The sequence below is a fragment of the Embiotoca jacksoni genome, unplaced genomic scaffold (assembly GCF_022577435.1).
Source record: "Embiotoca jacksoni isolate LCO1_2020_lvr unplaced genomic scaffold, fEmbJac1.0.p SCAF_23, whole genome shotgun sequence".
Lineage (NCBI taxonomy): Eukaryota > Metazoa > Chordata > Actinopteri > Embiotocidae > Embiotoca > Embiotoca jacksoni.
In genome coordinates, this window is record NW_027185374.1 from 10887908 (window position 1) to 10909398 (window position 21491).

Genomic DNA, 21491 nt, shown 5'->3' on the forward strand with positions numbered 1-21491 from the left:
GCACAGTAGAAACTGAAATGACCTGGGTCTTTTATTTTATTTGGTTTTACTTGGAGGTTGGTTTTTGTGTATATAGTGTGTGTGTGTTTGTGTGTGTGTGTGTGTGCGTGTGTGTGTGTGTGTGTGTATTTATTCATTGCTCTAATTGTGTGCACCTTTTTGTGTTTCTTTGCTGCTGTGACGACTAAATTTCCCCACTGTGGGATTAATAAAGTCTAAGTCTTAAAGCGACACTTGTATTATTACATAATCTTTTATCCTAATATCTAGTTTTTATTATTATGTCGCTAATATTGTGTTTACGTGGTGTCTATTCCTAATGAAGTCTTACATAATCAAGTAACCAAAAGCTGCGCACCTACCTGTGCCCACTTTGTACTTGGAGAGTGGGGGAAATGGAGGTGTCAGTGGGACCCACAGCTCATTTTGGGCCCTGAGGTCCCACAGAGGGTTAGTCTAGCCTTGGATATTGATTATTTGAAACTTGTAAACAATCATACACCTATGGCACCATCTCCAAAGGCCTTTCCATAAATTGAATTACAATAAAGAAAAAAGTTGAAATTACGTCACAGACCTTGCAAACTTACGGGCCTATACATATTTTTAGTACATGCATGAGACAAATCTGTTTACTCAGCCGTTTCGGGAGGAAGAAGGTCAGCAATGGGAAGAAATTAAAAGAGGTTTAAATCGGGGGTTGGAAATGGATCCAGGTGGCTAACTCAGCATGCACATCAATTAGACACTCCGACTGAAAAACACGGCCCATTTAAGTAAACATTTATATTTTTTTGCTGTGCTGTTTCTGCTTCATTTCAGCCTGCACCTGCTTTGCCTCTGCAGTGTTGTTGCACTCTTCATTCTCCCTATCCTGCAGAACAGCAAGCTCAGTGACACTCTGTTGGCCGTTTTGTTACAGCGTTATGCTATTTTGTTCTGTGACGCACGGTTTTATTCAAAGACGTGTCGTAAAATAGACGCTTTATTTGAAAACCAGCTGTCAAACTAACAGGTAGGAGAGCGCAGCTGGTGTCAGGCAGAATGCTATAGATGATACTCTTGAAACACGCAGTTTGATCTGGAGGTCGTGCTGGGAAAATCAGAGCAGGGCAAAGCCAACGACAAGTGCTCTGCTCCCCTTTTAGTAAAGTGCTTTTGAACGAGACAGTTTAATCTGCCACTGTGGAGGTGGTAAGGAGTCTGATGCAATTTGAAACATTTGTGTTGCACTATAGGACATGATGAATATTAATGCTGTTAAAGCAGTTGTCTGTGACTTAACAATCATGAATAATGCATAATGGATTCACAGCGCTCACGGAAGGTGCCTATGGTTCTAGATTTACAGTATATGTGATGCGCTATAGTGTTCCCTTAGAGGAGAACAGGTTTTTTTTAAATGAGGTGTGATGCTGCTTTGCAGAATCTGTGTTCAACATACAGTCTGGTAGTCGTACTGCCCCCATGTGACAACTACTGTTTAAAATTAGACACAATCAAGTCAGAGTGTACTTGTCATTGTGGGTTTTTTTTTGTCTGTCTGAATGGATTTATAAAAATAAGTAAATTTTGGGGGATTTTCAGCAAAATCCTCTCAGCGAACAAAGTTAAAAAGTATTTCTTTGTGAATATCTGAACCATGCATTTTACATATTGATGTTTTGGAGGCCTGCTGAGTGAAAGGATTTTTGTGTGGATTTCTCATGTCCTCCAGCTAAAGAAGCTAAATTTGTTACATCCCTGCTGTGGCAGTTGTGAAACCACATTCTTTTCCACCAACCATAGACAATTGGAGGTTTTTTTTCCATCCTTTCAAGTGCTCACAATGATCACTTTGTCCTTTGAATTCTTAATTTAGAGTATAACCACTGTTGTGTGATTAAAATTAGGGTGCTTGTTGGAGCACCAGAATATCTCATTGAACATCATTCAACACATTCATTAACGTGATCTTAGCTCTTAGCTCTAAACCTTCCCAAATGAAATAAGGTTGCAACAAATGCAATTTTAAATCTTGGCAAATGGTAGGGGAAGTTTGGAAAAGCAAGATAAATGGCACATACATAAAATAAATCTAATTTGGTTGACTTTTTAAAAACATTACTGTTGTAATTTGTTTTATAATTCATTGTAGTTTGAGAAACATTCCAGTGTGCTTCTTCTGTGTTTTACCGGAAGACGGTGTGTTTACAAGCAGATAAAAGTTTATTTGTCGACAGATATTTTCACTTTCAGGACCTTTGCATTATCTGTGCTGGTTCACTGACACCGACCCGGCTACATGGAACTATGGCTTCATTAGGTACACCTCATACCTGCTGACATTCGTTGAAATGTGCACCTCTGTGTACCTTCGTATACGACGTACATTTGCACAAACACAAAAGTTTTACAGGATGTAGTGTTTTCCCAATAACAATGCTTGCTCCAAAATTATTTTTTTTTCCTTTTTTATCTTATCAACAACACAGGCCTTCATGGTGTGCACCGTATATAGGTGTGTATAATATTTCTCTCTCTTTTATCATTTCAGTTAGATTTCCATGGCCCGAGTTGATAATGTGACCCTGCATGACATTGTTATGAGTCAGATGCAGCTGTGAAACACAGTGTAAACAAGACCTCAGCTGCTGGAGGCAAATCGAATCACCCCAGCCAAAGCATCATTTGCAGCAGGCAAGAAGAGGTAAAAGTATTTATGTGCTGACCCTGATGTGCAGCTATGTAATCGTCTTTTGAGCAACAGAGGGAAGCCACGACCTTCCGACTTCCCCATTTAGTCTCATTCCAATGTTTGGAGTATATTAACAGTAGTGTAAGTGGGATGATTTCACTGATGTCCGGTAAACATTGTAGATTCATGGGGATACTCAGGGTGACCTCAGTGTGATTTAGGTTAAGCAACTTAAGTAAGAATTTCAGTATGGCTTTATGAAGATGAAGATGGATCTCATACATATACCACTTTCCACCACTTATGGTTTTGAGTCAATGCTTATGTAACTTTATTTATTTGTATTTAATTGTTCCAAAACTGCATATTTTTTTTAATTAAAAGTAGATATTATTTTATCCAATATTTAGACCTATTTAATTTGTTTGCTTTACCCTCAAAAATTAAGAAGGAAGAAGGGATGCTGAGAAATAATGATGTATGCCAATTATGTATTTCCCTGCCATGTGTTAGACATTATTATTATTATTATTATTATTATTATTATTATGCCAATGATAATATTGGTCTACTGTGCTATTGGCACCCAACTAAATATTTATCTTATTGTTATTATTTTTTCCAGGACCCTTAATATAAGTATGGCAGGATGCTAACACAAGAAAAACGACTTGTCTCGATGAAAATAATATAAAAATACTTGACCACCACAGAGCCTACTAGGAGATACGAGGCTGAAGGTCCCCTCCTAGTGCCCTCCCGAGTTCCCTACACTCTTCCAGGAGCCTCCTCATGGCTGCGGAGCTCAACCCGGACCTCAGTGCGCAGCTGCCCGCCCGACATGGTCTGATGCTGGGATAGTGGATCCATCAGCCGCCGGCAGAAACTAAAGTAGAAGACCGGGAATACTTTTTCTAATCGCCTTTTTAAGTCCCCCCCCCCCACCACCACCACCCCTCCCTCCCCCCCACGCTGTGCCTCCACACCGCGGAGGTGCTCGTGTGAGTATGCAGCTCGGTCGCGAGGAAGCCAACAGAGGTTCGGCCAGCTGTTTTGGTCAGCGACGTTAGCCGAGCTAGCTAAGTTCACGTTAGCTAGCTCGGTGAGGGCAAAAACACCGGCGCTGTGATTTGTGTTGTCCCGGTGCTCAAATAAATACAGCTAAAACGCAGAGTTGGGGGCCGGCAGGGAGGAAGAGGGAGTCTTTGTCTGAACGGGACGTGTTTTCATGCCCGAGTGTGCTTCAACGCTAGCTTGCGAGCTGATCGGGTCAGCTGTGATGTGACATGAGGCCGAAGCTACGATGATAACCTTACAATGTTGTAGCCTCGAATTAACATGAATAAAACTCCCCAGGAAGCCTTTTACTTTAACATCTCTGCGAGCCTGCGGTTCGGTTAATTAGTGCGAATAAATGGTAACAGCTCGAGTAACTCTTAATGTTTGGAACATTTTAGCGTCACTCGTTTGCCTGATCCAGCATCCTTTGTAAAACCAGATGAGGACACTTGTGTTGTCTTTCTCACCCGGAAGTGTCCAAACTGGGACTGTGCCAATCACTCCTGAAAATGTTTGAGCAGACAAGTTGCTCAACTGAACATGGACTTTTCAGTGTCCTTTTATGTTCCTTGTGCAATCATCTGTTCACCACTTTATCAACCTTTGACAGCTCAATCAATCTTTTTGTAGTCTAAGAGCAAGTCTACCATGACTCATGATTCACCTCCATAATAATATTTATTATCGTCCCATATCCAATTGTTTTCTTTAAATCCATGAAATAAGTCTTTTAAACAGTCCTGAACCCTCAAGATCGATCAAATACGCTCCTGTACCAAATATGGTTGTTGATTTCAAAGCTTCCAGCAGAGACGGCACACTGTATGTAACCCCGACAGCGCTTCAGTGAAAATAACATGACAGTCAACATAACATGAAAAGCCCCATAACCTTTTTATCAAGTAAAAAAAATTAAGCTTTTTACTTTCCCTTTTTGGAGTGTACAGTACCACCAAACAAGTCCTCACCTCATTCACGCTCAATGGTGGAAAAAGTAGAAGGATCTTTACTGCGGCGTGTTGCCCAGAATAAATATAGAGCTACAGGTGGTCCGAGATACGTCGCATATCTGGAACAAACTCCCAGAGATCTACAACTCGCTTCTTTTAAATCAAGGCAAGACTTCTAGTTGTCACAGCCTTTCGTTAAATCAAACAATCACTCATTTCTTACTGTAACTTTTACACTGGATTTTTTTTTTTCTATTTAATCTTTAATTCTTATCTGAATGCCTTTCACTGAAGGCCGGACTTGGTCGGAAAGAAGCTTCTTTTTGCACTTCAACATAATATCGAGTGTCCCTCCTGGTTGATGTTGGAGATGGCATTACTTTATGATTTATGGACAGCTGGCTCAGTCATGTCAGCAATGAGAACTGTCACGGTGGGAAATGTGTGGACACCTTCGGTAAGTACAAGTGACTCCATCGAGGACGGCTGGATGACGTCGTTCCGGCTCATCGTTTATATTTTATTCTGAAGGGTTTCTTCTCTCCCGTTCCTCATCGCTGGCCCGCCTTTAAAAGAAATGTGATAAATAGCAGATAAAGCGATGTCAGAGATTTATGCTCACTGTGCTGGGAAGTTGTGCTCACTGTCTGATTGATGTGTTCATACTTTTTCTCTTATCAGAGTTTCTCAGAGGCGGCCAGGTTGAGATCATCTCGTTGCCGTCGGATACAAGAAGACAAACAGAACGCTCGTCCCAAGGATTCGCAGTAAGTGTCTCATACACTCACGCAGCACATGCAGGACTCCCCCCCGCCCCCCTCTCCATCACCATCACCATCAAGGAGGCTTCACACATCGGTCGTTACCAGATTAACTTGTCTATGTTTGCATTTAAACCTGATCAAAGTGTGTTACCTGAGTTGTACTGCTGGTGCTTGAGGATTAGCAGTGCCAAACCACTGCATGGCCTCAAGCTAGGCTTTTTCTCTCCTCATGTCTCTGTATGATGCTTCCGCGTCCTCCTTGTTGCTGCTTGCATGCTTCAGAATCGGCCACTAGGGGTCCCTCTAATGCTTGTTATTCCCCACGTCCCCCCCTGTACTGAGGGTTTCCTGTGGGACGTCCTGTTGTGACTTCATGTCTGAAAAGGAAAGTTTCCTTCGTCTTCTGGACGTTACCTTCAAACACCGTTCCGGCTTTTAACACAAAATATCAACGAAAATCTGAAAATGAGTGGCAAATAGGCGTAGGAATGTCTCTGATGTCTTTTATTCAATATCTAAATTGCACTTCTGATACCCATATGAGTTATCTGGATACATGGCATCGTGCAAGACTAAATATGACGATAATATTGATGCCTGAGAGTCATCTGCACTGTTTTCTGCATTGTGATGACAGTAAGAAAGGATGCTGGGACGGTGATACCTTTCATTTTTCAGCTTGCATGTGCCATCAGCAGCATTCAAATAAATAGAATCACTACTCTGTTGCACTGTGGGAACACCCAGATAATACAGATGTTTATATACACCAGTTATGAGTGGCATGTATTCTTTCTGAAACATTTTTCTTATTAATATGTAGTGATGAAGCTCTGTTGTAACAACAGGAGAAACATTTATGTATTAAATTAAGTTCTACAGAGATTTGTTTTTGGGGCTGAAGCTTAATGTGATGAACTTGTGTGTGTTTCTTTTTAGCAATCATTGAGGTATTATTTCGTATACAGTACATCAGTGGTTTGTCTTTTTGAAGTATTGTCTGAGTTCTTCAAATGCTGTTCACGTCTTGGACCCGTTCTACAGTTTGAAAAGAAATTTTAAACTTGAAGAAGTCGTCCCACTTTACAATCTGCTTCTTTGAGTGTATCCCGTTTTTTTTCTCCACTTTCCTCTCTCTCTGTCAGCCCTCACCTTCTCTGTCTGCTTATTATATCAACCCGCCCCCCCCCCCCTCCCACCCGCGCCCCCAAATGTCTCTGAATCCTTGCATCCTGGCCTCTCAGCCCTCTTGAACAACTGGCTCCGGACAGCTGGCTGTAGCAGCTGCCTGCCATCTCGTTTTGGCCTCCATCTGCATCTGGGCGAGATTTTTTTTTTAACATAGCTTTTGTAAGCTAATCCTTCTGTTTCTAAATCAGTCATTATGCCATCTTTGTAAAATTAATGGCTGAATCCAGACTTTTGTTTATGATTTCTGACGCCTCCATTTGCTCTTTAGCCCTGATTTGTCTGCAGCAGGCAACAGAATACATCCTCTTTGTGAAAGCAGCCCTGTCTCTTGGTCATTTTGCCAGTATTGGTTAACAGAGTTTCTATTTTCTGCATCAGCATCTGTTGTGTTGTCAGTGTTTCTTTGTGCTCTTTTGTTCTGTTTACCGCCGTCACCTTCTGCTAACAACACCAGTATTCATCTCCGTTGCCTCACGATGAATCCCACGTGTCATCTGAGCTCTAACAGCCTGGTCTGAATCATCTTTTGTCCATCTGCTGATAATATGCTGTGATCTTTCCTAGTAGGAACCACAGGCGTTTAGTTGAAGGAAATCTTCCCTGAGCACTGACAGTAAAGGAAAAGTGAGCTCATGCACCAACATGCATAAAAGTTTGTGAAAATTGGAAACAGTGTCGGTAAATAAAAGACTTGTCTCTCAGGAAGTCACGTACCGATATTTTAGCATCGTGGATTAATTAAGCAATATTATTGCTGATCAAATATTTTGATCCACCGCAATAACATTGCGATTATACAATGACTTACCAACTAAATAAAATATGTAATCAAAATGAATTTATATTGTGGGGCAATTTGCTCTCAAAATATAAAACGTTTTGTTTGTTTGGTTACCGTTTCCATGGCAATAAATGGGGTATGACTAAGAACGGGAAAACAATCAGTCGAGTCAGTAGACTCTTATGTAATGTACGCAATGTTTACCACTCCAGGAAGTAGTCAGACCCTTAGCAACCACCTAGCAACAGACGATTTCTAGTCTTTTTTTTTTTTTTATAGCTTTCTTGAGATCATTTCTCAAACTGAATAAATACATCACATAGAAACACTGAACTGCTCAGCTCGCTCAATCTTGTTGTAACTAAGATATCCGCTGAAAAAAAGATATCGATGGAGTCACAAATTTTTAAGATTTTATCACCGTGTCATGTGTTAAAACCAAACCGGTCAAGCTAGCTGCCGCTAGGATTTTATCCGTGGTGTTACGGTACAGCTGCTCAGAGTGACAAATAAAGACCAAAAGGGACCCGATTTCATCAAATGGGTCACATTTGATAGACCTATAACAAGTAAAAACAACAGTATATTGCATATTATATGAAATTCAATTCTAATTAAATATTCCCATTGAGGAGGCGGAGTGATATTTTCTAGTGATGAGCAGGGTGTGACGTCATGCTGAGTTGAGCTCGTTCCAAATGTTCGGTTGACCAATCAGATCGCTCGGTCGGAACCACTTGTTGTATGATAAATGAAAAAAATGATCGACCCTAATGAGTCATGTGACTATCTTATTTTAAATGCACTACTTAAATCGCTCCGGGATAACAGACAGAAGCAGCGGTGGGGAGACAGGTGGTCGCAGGTCGACTCCATTTCACTATCAAGTCGTTGTAATACAAATGATATGGCAGAGGTTAAACCTGCTGTGTGTTTTCCACAGATTGGAGTTGCAGTTGAGGGATTGAGCCATCAAATGCCTCGAAGACGTCAGTGACCTTTTGTCCTTTTGTGCAATCGTTGGTATTGTAATTTATCTCGCCGAGCTCCGAGCCGTGTCCTCTGCTTTTCCTCCCCGGCGTGGCACCGGGGTTAATCGGGCTGGGAGCCGGGTGCCACCGCACACTTGCTGCCTATATTTCAAACTCGCTCACTGCCCTCTTTGATGTCGTGCTGAAGGATGGTGACGCTGGTGGATCTTGCGGACCCCCGTGGCTCCAGCATGCCTAATCCTCCATCTGTCTCTGTGGAGACTTCTAACTGCTACCCAGTGTGGATTTGTGTCTCTTGGGTGCTGACAGGCCGGCGGGCCAGATCCACTGAAGATATCTGAGAGACCGAGATGCTGCTCCAGTTCTGATGAGACGGAGACTTTGTGCCATCAGGCCTGTCAGGGACATGGATTTAGATTTATCTGAGATAAATATTTTGCTTTCACTAGGGATGAAATCCAACCCAGGGTTCCAATTTCAAAGTTTTAGTCTTGGCCTCGGAGAGCAGACCGACTCGTCTGTGGGAATCACAAATAGGCTAACCAGTTTGGTGTTGAAGAACAATTGTGCAAAGAGAGGTTGTGAACACACCACCAAATTGAGTTCTTCCGCTCAGTAACAATCAGTCAGCCAAAAGGTAAAGAATCAATGATCGCCAAAAGGTGAGAAGTGCTGACTGAAGTCAGTGAATGCCGCATAAGAAGGTGATGTGAATTCATTTATTTGATCAGTTTATTATAGCAGCTCCAAGCAGCAACCATCAGTGACGTCACCCGTCGGTTAGTGAACAGCCGTCACTCGGTGGTATCGCAGCTCAAAGCAGCCGGCCTCATGTTTCAGACCCAGAAGCTACGTCCACTTTTATATACAGTCTATGAGCAGCTCCCAGCAATACATCAGTCGGTTCCAATACAATCTCCTACAGTCCATTTAGTGACTGTTCTTGGAGCTTTCGATCATATTTGGACACATCGAAATCTCAACCCCCAAAAAAATCCTGCAGAGGTTACCTAAAACTCCCCTTCAGCTTTTAAAGTTATGTACAGTCTACAGAATAGTTTGAAACAGACTTTGCTGCATGTGACTGTAATTTTGTGGATGCTTGCTTAACTTCAGTTCCTTCCACATAAAAAGGAAACCTGTAAATAATTTACGTTATGTTCTAATACATTTATTGTAACTTCCACTACTGTGAAATTTGATTTCATGAGAAATGAGATATAATCACTCATGGTATTGCAGTTAAAATTGAAACCAGCTTGTCCTGATTTGAACTCAATCTTCCAGTTATTAAATCAAGGATAAACAATGATGGAGATGCCAAAAGCAGTAAATAAAAAAACGAAGCAAGGGAAAAGAGGAGTGTTTCATGGTAGCGTCTTGTGTGTCCTTGTTTGTCATATTTGGCTTAAAATGCAGGAAGTGAGAACAAAGGACTCGACACCAACTGATGATGTTTTGTTTTTCTTTCTAAATTTAATGTGATAATTTTCTAAAATAGTTTGTTTGACTACTCATTTATCTACGACCTTCCTCCATTACACACGCACACACACACACACACACACACACACACACACACACACACACACATTTTGAGCAAATTTAGAGGAAATTCAGCATGAAGGCTCCGTCTGCCTCCACTTTCATCTCTTCTAACAGAACAACGAATCCTCTGATTATATAACTTTAATTTTCTGCATTTTTACACTCATTTTCACATACAAAAAAAGGTGGAAAAACAGAACGATAGCAATATATTTGTAGGCTTGCGTGAGGTGGAAACATTGACGTATCAATACAAGCGTGACAAACATGAAGCCAGTGACTTGCGATGTGATGATGTCCTCGGAAATGAATACATTAAATTAACAGAGAGGAACATATATCCAGTGATTTCAGCATTGTTTTTCATGATTCTCTTGTGTTTGACTCTGTTAGTTACATCACTCGTTGTGCTCTCCTCTTCAGCAATACTGGAAAAGTTATCGCCAGCAACTGTTTATCTTAATCACCAGGCCGTTAATATTCCCAGTAGCGGATGGAACATTTGGAATAATTCACATTTTCCTTTGCCAGTTCTCAAAAATGTATGTTAACATTTGCACCGCATTTGGGTGCAGACTTTTGCTGCTGTCCTTTCCGTCATCTCCAGCCCTCATTTAACCACTTTTTGAACCCTGTTCCACAGTTATCATGATCACTGGATGATTTTACAGCCACTGAGGCATGAGTACAAAGGCAGATACTCGATGCTCAAACCGGATGCCTCTACTCTTGATTAACCCTCCCTATTTAATTGGATGCTGGACTTCAGTCATGGGTGTGTCTGGCATCTATGATCTCCCCCCCAGGCTAACTCAAGCCAAGCAGCAGAAAGAGGCATGGATCCTATCATGGCATCTCGCAGACCATCCATCACATCAGCTCCTATCTCAGTGTCGCTTATGGACGTAACTGAAAGCAGGCTGCCCGATAGACCCTTTTTTCCTTTTAGTTCCCGGCCTTCAGATTAAAGAAATCGATAGTGCATGGTGCTCCTCAAAAAAGCATATGTGAAATATTACAGGCTCTGGCCACTGCACTCTGCTTTCAGCTCTTTGACCTGGAGAGGGCCCCGTGTGGGAAGAAGTGTCTCTGTCTTTGTGCATCAGTCGGGCCTGGAGCCTCGGCAGATCACCGCCGGCACCACAGCTGTCACTGTTTGTATATTTGATATACTGACGGATGCCGAACGGGAACAGGTGTTGCGTATTAGTGCCACTATTTTATTCTCCCCCTCTCGGGTGAGAAAATGAAAAAATATAAAGTTGACTGCGGTCAATAGAGTTGTCAGAGTGTATCATTGTAATATACGACAATCTGACTTTCAGACTGAGCTTTGCTACAAAGCTTCACCCTCGCAATTGTCCTGGGGAAAAGGAAGGGGCACAGGGAGGGAGACCGAATTAATGCGGTTCAGGTGGACTGACCCCAAAGACACATCAGGAACACGGGAATGTCTTTGAACGTCGGCCGTTTCCGTCCTGCTGTCTCGTCTCAGTAAGTTCTGTCGGTCTGTATTGAGTTTGTCGGAATATCAAGCACAGATGGAAACTTTGCAGTATTTGATTTTTGAAACTAATGTTCTCTATGTTTTTGTCAAAGATGGATATTATTCCAGAGTTGTTGTTTTTTTTTTTTAGAGATCCCTGAACTTAGATGGTCATTACACTCATTGCAAAACTTTGCATATTTATTGATGCAGCAATAAAATCCAGGTTTTATTTGAGTCGAACATAAATCTTAAAACTGCACACACACTCAGTGCTCTGCCTCATGTTGGGGTATTGAGTTGTGTTCTCCTTACTTACTGCCAGTAGCTTAACCAAACAGATACTTTATCACGGGCCATCAGTCACATGTCAGACTGTGTTTGCTTTTCAATATTTCATACCTTCGGTCTTTGTGAAGACGCAGTTTTATTCCACTGCCATGCCTTGGCCTGCAGAAACACCCTTTGGCTTCCCCCACCTCATCTGTCTTTGTTTTTGTGCGTGTTGGAGGGAGACGGTAAGCATGTGTGTTGCTTCACTGCATCTTTCCTCGGTTGTGCAGCTCCTCAGACAAATCCCCACAGACAGGGCCCTGCTTCCCCCCACAGAGAGCAGCCTCATTAGGATTTGTTGCACAAACTGGAGAATGTGGACCGGCTGAGGGAGCGGCAAGGCCTTTCTCTCCCAGGGACACATGTTCCTTGCTGTGGCATGACCCCGGAGCTCTGGGCCTTGTCGAATCGTATTTGGCTCGTACGCCTCGCAGTCATGGGCTCAGTTACCTCCGAACCAGCCGCACTCGGGGCCTGAATGCAGAACGCAGCTCGAGGTTTTAATAAATGGGGAGCTTGTTGGGGGAAACACGGAGGGCCGGCGTGGTTATCACGAGGTAGAGCGTTGTCTAATTTAGTGAATCAAGGTGTCCGAACTGAAGTGTGTAGAGAGACTCAGGTGGCACATCAAAACATTATACGCAGGAATGTCAGGGGGAGGTCATAATCATCATCATCATCGTTCCTGATGGATATAAACGTTCTGATGCACATTGTCCAAGCGCTTGCTACTAAAAGCATCACATTGATCTTCTTTTAAATGTAAAGAAACCAAAGGACCCGACACACTTTTAACCACTTTATCAGCTGAATGCTACCCGATGAACTCCTCAGTACCTAAACTTCAAATACGCTGTTTTTGGTTTATTACAATGCTCCAGTTTAATCATAATAGTCCACAAAAAAAGCCACGTATGGCCACAATTTAAAGCAGGTAAAGTGCTCATCACTATTTCCCACTTTGAATTATTATTAAGGTCGACTGTATTTGACGGCTCTGAGCAAATGAGGAAGCACACGTGAGGGTTTAACTAAAAGTAATGCATTTTATTGAATCACAATTAGTAAAAGATCACCGAAAAACACTATTCTAGTAGAAAAAAACAACAACAGCCAAACTAGAACAGATAACCAAGTCTATTAAAGCATTTACATGGTTGCATACATTTTGCAGCCACTGGTCTACAAACTGTTTTGCATAAGTTCTGAGGAATTCCGACATTTTATTTGCAAAGCATAGCCAGCCAGTAGAAAGCTGACCACTTAAACGTGCACAGGAGCACATTTAAATGTTTGTAATATTGAAGATGAAGATCTTTTTAAGTTGTGCCTGCTCAGGTTTTTGACTTCTTCTCACAGTCCAAAGAGACGCATGTTAGTTTGGTTGATGCTAGTTCATTGACTGTAGGTGTTAATGGTTGGCTGTGTGATGGACAGGTGACCTGTCCAGGGAATAGACTGCATATAAAAGTGGACGTAGTTTCCGGTCTTAAAAACAAGGCTGATGTGTAAGTGCCTTAACCTACAATTCCACCGAGTGCCACTAGAGGTTGGCTTCAAAAAGCCTCCGGCTCCATAGACTCCCATTCAACTAGTCTCATAAAATTCTCAGTCAATAAAATTTCTAAGAAGTTATCTGTCTGTTTGATTGACAGGCCTGTGGTGCAGTCAGGTTACAGCTATCGGTGGGCGGAACGTAGTATCGTCAGCTTTCCAATCAGATCGAGTCACATCCACCGTTCGCTCCCCCCCCCCCCAGCTCGTCCAAATATGGTCACTTCCTGCTCCAAACCATTCCGAATGATGAAGATGGCGACGGCCAAAATCTGAACTTGAGGCTTCTGAACAAACCGACCGGGTGACGTCATTGCTGGTTGCCGCTTGGTTTAGACTCTCGGTACATTTCAAATCATTTCGACCCATTTCCCTCTGCATGTGTTCTCCCTTTGAGGATCATCATCATTTCCTCAAGGAAATTGCGGTCGTAATCAAGTAGACCGAAATGACTCTGAAAAACACAGTGGCTGCATGAAGAAACTTAATAGAGGTACTTGGTAAAAGAGTTCAAAACCACGTCGACCACGTCATGATGTGTCATTGTGAGGCAGAGTTAAAGCAATTCAATCACTCAGACGAGCTTTCCCTCACTTCTCAACCACCTCTGCACGACGTCATTTCATTGTCCTTCGTATTTGGCGCTGATCAAAAGGGTGGATAGTTAAATGACTGGACGTCACCTTCACCTTGAATGAATATCAGTAAAAGGAGCAAAAACAATGTCACATTGGGTTCGTACGAGCAGTATCACAGAAAGAAAAGACTTGTTGTTGCATTAGAGATGAGAAACGAAGGAAACAAAGGAACGGAGGTCCTGACTGTCCAGATCCGAGCCCTGTTGAATCATTTCCACCTCCACCTGCTCCCTTCTTTTCTATCCCTCTTCGCTGTTTCTCATGTTTCCGTCCCTCGCCGTGACTCCCACCTCCTTCCTGTTCCTCACACTGCGTAAAGGATATGGTAAAGGTGCTCCGAAGTCGGTGTTGGCTGGTTGAAAGGGCTCGCCCCCATACATAGGAACCAGTGTCAGCCAATGCAGAGTAATGCCGGACATATGGGATACGTATCTCAGCGCTGCATCTCAGGACCTCTCAACACCGAGCCTTCAATTTCCAGAAGAGTTTCTTGTTTTCACGCAAAGTATTTGATCTTTTTTTAGCTAAACACTTCACTTCACTTGAAGTTTCTTATTCTGTTGTTGCCTTTTTTAAAAAGATTTTATTGATAGAGGAAGCGATTTCCGGTTGGATTTTATAGTTTCAATAACCTCAAGAGCTTTGTTCCAGTCCGGTTGGCGCAGTTCTAATGATACCACGAGGGATACAAAGAAAAAAGGGAGAGAAGTGAAACGGGGAGAAAAAAAAAAAAAGAAAGGAGAAGTGTGACGCTCCGGCTTCTCCGAGCTCAAGTAATGGCATGTCTTACTGGCTGCCTTCAGAATTTAGTTGACTTTGGCATATCTGATTGGATCAATGTTTTGTCAGACCAATTATTTTGATGGACAAACACGGGTGCCGCCAGCTGGCTTAACAATAGGTACAGGACACGGCATGCTTTTGGACGGGGTTTAAAAACAACACGCCATCCCGCTGGCTGATTTGTGACCGGTCCCGGCTGGTGTGTTTGCCAACATTCAGTATCAAGAATCACTTTGGCGGCTCTCTCATGCTGCTTCGAGCTGAATGTCAGCACATGTTAACCAGGTATACGCTGACTTTGTTCTCCATCTTTAGTTTAGTGTCTTTGCATGCTCGTCTTTGAGAATTAGCATCAATCACACAGCACAGCTGAGAGGCTACAATAGAAACGTCTTTAGCTCCGCAGGTGTTCGGTTGTAGACCTTGAGGATCACGTGAGAGGATCACAAAGTCATCAGGTTGAATCGTGTTGGGACCATGAATGACCGCGTGAAAACGTAGTTGTCTGACCAAACTAGGAGCCTATTTGCCGATTCACTGAGTTTACACAGAATTATAATGTTTTGGTTTTTTTTGTTTTTTTTTACTTGCTGCAAATGTGAAATACTAATGATGATAATAATAATAAACTTTATTTGTAAAGCATCTTTCATACTAGAAATGCAGCTCAAAGTGCTTTACAGCAAGATAATTACACGTAGTGTTTCACATAAAAACAGATATAAAAACATAGAGATGCAATGCATAAGAACAGATAAAATGCATTAAATTAAACACAAATAGAGTTAAAATATAAAATAAGCAATATGCATTTTAAAGGCGTGTTTGTTCAAGTGCTGGCAAGTGCAAGAGAGCTTCAAGAGTAGCTAGTTAAAGGCTAAAGTAAAGAGATATGTTTTGAGCTTTCTTTTGAAAGTATTAACTGAGCAGCTTCCCTGATATCTAACAGGTAGTTTGTTCCACAGCTTTGGAGCTTAGCTGACCAAAAGCTGAATCCCCAATTTTCTTTCAGCTGTTTGCTGGGAACCTCCAATAAACCAGCAGCAGATGATCTCGGTGTTCTTGAAGGCTTAAAGTTAAGCGAGTGCCACTGGACACGAAAACACGTGATGTTCATCGAGCGACCTGACGTGGAATATTTACTCACAAAGGTCGTGGCTTCCCGCTGCTCCTGTTCCACATCACTGTGCTCAGCCGCTGTGGAACAGGAACAGTTTGGCAACATTATGATCGGCCCTCTTACGGAAGATGTGTCTGATTCTTTTCATGGCCCATACTGACACGTTGGTGCTCCTGTTTACACCTTTTATATGCATGGAGCACAAGAAATATATGAAATCGTACTTTTCCATGCTTTAAGGTAAAGAAAGTAGCATAGTCAGCATGTGGTCCTATAAACTAGGGCGACTCACTGGAGTTTGGTCGGAGTTGAAAAATGATTCAGGACGCAGCTGCAGCTCACACAGTGCACCATTGACCTTCTTAGAGCTGACGGACAGCACAAGTCCAAATTCCCTTAATGCTTCACACCAAATTGCACCACACCGCTTAATCATTACTGACAAGCCTCCGACTGTGCCAGTGCTCCTGGATGCAGTTCACCTCATGGCAAATCACCAAGATATTAAACCAATGCACGTGAAGAAAAAAAAAGGAGTGTGACTAATCTCCCATGCTGGCCGATTCTCAAAGAAAGAAATGATTGAGATTTAGGAATTTAAAAGGGTGTCCCGTCTGCCCGTTTGACTTATTGGTCCTCGCAGCGCTATGACGCAGTGTTCAGGAAAACATTTCAAAAAATCTTTTCTATCCTAAAAAAATGTCCGATCCCAACTGACCGTCTTTATGAAACTTTTGTCATTACTCAAGTGTCCTCACACAATATCCACATTATTCGACTGAACCGTTTGCCCTCAGTCACCACAGTTCAATTTGGCTTCTCCGGGACACTGTAGAGACTCATAATACCTGAGAATGTGTCCTGCGACAGAGCCGAGAGGCAGCCGGGATGGAAAACTGCACCGTTATGATCACAGACGGAGAGCCGGCCCGTTCAGACACCTTCAGAGCAAACCGTTCATCTGGCCTCCATCATCACTGGCTGGACGTCGGCACATTCAACAAGTGCTTTGCCACGAACACGGTTTTTAATTTACGGCCTTCTGTTGTCTTGATGGCTGCTGTTCCATGGCACTACTTTCACCGGAAAATGACTGGCATTCGTGGCACACTATAAAGAATCTGGCACCTCACGCTTCCTCTGCCACTTCTTCATAAACGATTCATTTCAGTTGTGAACTTTATTAATGCCTGCAGCCTCCAACTATTATGTTTGAATGAAAAAAATGAAATGACAGAAATCTCTTCTAAATCCCAAATTTGATCCTTTGCTTATTGTTCCCTCATGGAAACATTACATTTAATTTCTTTTAGCTCATACTTTTATCCAAAGTGACTTACAACACACTGATGGTACACCATTGGGAGCAATTTCTTTTTTAGGGTTTGGTGTCTTGCTCAAGGATGCTTAGGCATGTGGACAGGAGGAGCTGGGGATTGAACCACCAACCTTCCAATTAGTGTGCAACCCACTCTACTGACTGAGCCACAGCCTCCCTGGAAGCAAAATACAATATGACTCCTGTTGGCTTGATTTCAACTTTCATGGCTGTAACGTGAAGCTTCGTGAAGAAGAACTAATTGCGATGTCACTGTGAATGCATCGTCAGAGTAGTTTGAGCTCCCATCATCATCATCGTAGGAACATTACCTCGCGTCCTCCACCGGCACAGAATCCGTCCTTCCTCCGACAAATGGGTCTCCCTCTCTCACTCTGTCATTCTCCTCTTCCTCTGCTGCGTTCTCCTAAAAAAGGCGTCCAGCAGTCTGAAGCCTTAATTCAATAAGAGATAAATTGGAAAAATGTGCAAACGTAAGGCATATCTCAGGCTCGCTGGCCAGGAGAACATTTTCGGAGTGCATTTTGCAACTCGACTTCCCTCGTCCTCCTTCCTTTTCTCTCCACGTGCTGTAAAAATTGTCCATCTGCTTTCTTGCCACGGAACAGTTAATTAGACTGACACAAACCAGAGAGGGCTCCATGGGGCGGGAAGGTGCTCACAGGGAGGGAGAAACAGAGCAGTCTTGGCCGGGGTCCAAACCGCTGACCCCCGGAGGGCCCGTTGTTTGGGTCACGGCGCGGATGTGGGTGGATAGAAATAGATGGAGGGACGGAGGAGACGGAGCAGCTCAATCCATTTCTTTTGTTTCCCTCGACAAAGACCTTCGCATAGCTTCAGTCCATCCATAAATTGGACTAAAAGGCTGAGTGCAGAGCTGCTGCCAAGCAGAGCGATTTAACATGCCTCCGTCTTTCTCTCCCTCTCTTCATCCTTCTCTACCTCCTTCTCTCTATTCCATCCTTTTTTACTGCGTCCTCTACGTCCTTCATCCACACTCCTGTTAAGATGAGAGAAGGTTGTCTTTTCTTATTCACCGTCTCTTCAGTCATGTCTTTCTTTCTCCTTTGTCTTTCCTTCTTTTTTTTCTCTTTCTGGGAGCCATTGTTTTGTTTTTTTATTTCATAGTTTGAACATGATTTAATTGCGTGTTTAGTCTTGTTGCCAGGATATTTTATGTCTGTTTGTTTTATACCTTTTTGGTTACTGCTACTACTGAAGAACCAGATATTTCTCTTTCTTAGCCAGCGAGTTTCTCTTCTCTCATGCAGATTAAAGTTGATGAAAAGCATGTTCACTGCGCTGCGTGCCAGTTTGATGAAGTTATACGGACACACCTGCATGCATGTGGTACATGTGCATACGCACACAGGCGTGGATGTACATACTCATGTACGCAACCATACATGTCAACCTCACTGAACTACAGCAACATTTGGCTTGCATTTTCTTGGCAGCCTCTCCTGAAAGGGGGATGGGGCGGGGCGCGCGGGGGTGGGGGGGGGACTGAATAGAAACCCATGAGGAAAACAGTACTTCAAAGTTCTGCGTTGTAAGTACTGTGTTTCACTAATGCTCATTTAGTTGTGGATTCCTGGTGGACGCAGCAGCTCGGTGAGCAGAGCAGCAGAGGTCTGAGTGGGACTCTTGGCCAGTTTCAGGCTGCCTGCCTGCTTTCTGTGTCTCTGTATGTTTCCTAATGACACATGCTGGGGTGCTGGCAGCTCTTCAGTCCCCGCGACATGCTCTCTGTGGTCCGCGCTGCATGATTGTGCTGGGTAGAGGCAGGATGTAGCTGCTTTTAACACAGGCCTGATCTGCAAACACCGCTGAGCTCTTCTGCCATTCCTCGTACTATTAACGCAGTTTCCACATTCGTTTCCTGCCATCCATTATTTCAAGAGTGGAGCCACAACCGCCGAGCCGCTGATTCATTTTCTGTCCATCGCTCAGTTGCCTTTGTTAGCTTTTTTTTTTTTTTCTTTGTCCGTCGTTGTCAGACATCCAAGCAGTGGTTTAGTCACACTTATTTTTCAGTTGCCTTTATTAGCTGCTCATGGTATATTATTGAAATATGCACAGAAAGCTTTAAATACACCGTGAGCATATATGAACATGAAGAAAGTATGTTTTCTAGCAGTATCATAAGTCCTATTGGTAATTAGCTGGGAAATATACTTAGTGGCAATCTACCAAAAGACAAAAGCTGGTAAAAACCTTTAGAGGCTGGTAGAGTTTGAAATCCAGCAGCTGGACAAAAAAAGTTCACGTCCAACCCTGATGTGTAAAAACTTCACGCGAGCTGTTAACTGTGATGCTGAAGGTCATTTCAGTAAGACAGAAAATGTTTGGATCCTTCAATATGTCTGGTGTAAAGATGGATTCGTGTTTGGTTAAGTTGGGAAAGTAGCAAAAAGGTTTATTGGAAAACATCACAAATGTATTGAGATGTTTTTATTTAGTGACTCTGACTGATCAGATACAGATTTCCATTTGCGGTTAAACCAGTTCTCCATATCATGAAGGGTTTGTGTGTTTAGGACCAAACCGTATTAGAATAATGGGTTTGACGCCTTTCTGGAAGCATCTGAGCCGACACACGTCCAGACGAACACACACGACTCTCGGTTGGGATGTTAAAGTCTTGCGTCGCCCTGTAGGCCTGCAGGCCTGATCGGCTTCTCAGAGGATGTCCTCAGCTCTCACGGTACACTTGAGGGTTTCCCTGCATAATGTTTGGCCTGAGGTGTGTGTGTGTGTGTGCAGCCGCCCTTGTAGTTCTTCTACGTGAACACATACTTTCTGTTCTTCCACTTGTGTGTTTTGGTATGTCTGAGGTGAAAGGTCGAGGCCCGATGAGGTCACACTCGTCCCTGCTTTTTGTTCTCGGTGAGGATCTCAGGTTAACATGTTTCGTCTCTTTCTGACAACAGAAGTGTTTCTAAACGATGTGTCGACTGCTGTCAAGAAGGAGATCACATCATGTCTCGTACAGGACACGACGTGACAGCTTTGTGGATGTACTTTTAGAGGACACACTCTGTCAAATATTGATGGATGTAAATGAGCATTCACCTTGTCAACAAGAGAGTTACAGTATTATGCTGCATACTCGTACACAGAAGCGTGCGCTAGGTAACAGAGCACTATTTAGTCATTTCATATTAGGACATAAACTAATTATTATTTCATCTACAGCTTATTAAAGCTTTTTAATAAAAGGTCAGAAAATAGCTAAAAATGCACATTAGGTTGATCAAAGTTGATTCATTTTAGATTCCAAAACCTCCAGATATTTGATTTCCAGTGCAATGAAACAGAAAAAAGCATCAATTTGTGAAGCGGTAATAAGAGAAGTTAGTCAGTGATTAAAGGTTCAGTGTGTCGGCTTTAGTCCAATTTAGGGGAACTCAATTGGCAGAAATAGAATCTAATATCCATAATTATCTCTTCATTAGTGTTTAATCGTGTTTTCAAATAATTATTCCTTGATATCCACATATGGAAACGGTCTTGTGCCATGTTGCACTGATGTGTTTCCACAGTAGCCCAGAAGGGACAAACCAAAAACTGGCTGTATAGAATAGGAGGGACTTTGTGTTTTTGTCAAGTTTCACTTGAACCACTTGAAAAATGAGACCTCACCGCTAGATGCCACTGAATCCAACACACTTCATCTTTTCAAATAGTGTCGAACTCATTTTCTGTCTGACAGCTGAACAATTCCTTACTGGTTTCTGTTTTGGTTTATTCAAAAGAAATGCTACACAAGGTGCTAATTAGATTCACTTTGTTTTTTGACACTGACTAATTCCAATGTCAAACTTAAAACCGTTGCTTAAACTAGTAAAATATTTAGCCACAGAATCCTGTATTACTGGAAAAGGCACATTGTCCACTAGTTCCTGCACCGCGTGGTTGTTATTTCCAGTGTGCGATATATTTTTGAACATAGTTGTCCATTAACACTACGGCCGAAATCTTGCTATCATTCTTGAATATATCATACTACATACTACTTGTACTTAACACATTAAAAAAATGTCCCCTTGTGGGATTAATAAAGTATCTATCTATCTATCTATCTATCTATCTATCTATCTATCTATCTATCTATCTATCTATCTAATTAATTAATTAATTAATTAATTAATTAATTAATTAATTAATTAGTTTATAACCTTAAAGCCACGGTTAGACTGAGAAGCCCAAATGTCCCAAAGCTCATCTACTTCACCGTAACTGTTGCGTAACTCTTCTGAAAGCAGAAGCTGGA

The 21491-nt window shown here is 42.4% G+C and overlaps 1 long non-coding RNA gene across 1 annotated transcript; it reads left to right on the forward strand.

The window, feature by feature from the left end:
• Positions 1-1580: 1580 nt before the first annotated feature.
• On the forward strand, positions 1581-9760 carry LOC138203681 (uncharacterized). The gene is made up of 4 exons (XR_011178737.1): positions 1581-2689; positions 3303-3678; positions 5368-5453; positions 8366-9760. It is a non-coding gene; the product is annotated as an uncharacterized lncRNA (long non-coding RNA).
• Positions 9761-21491: the final 11731 nt, after the last annotated feature.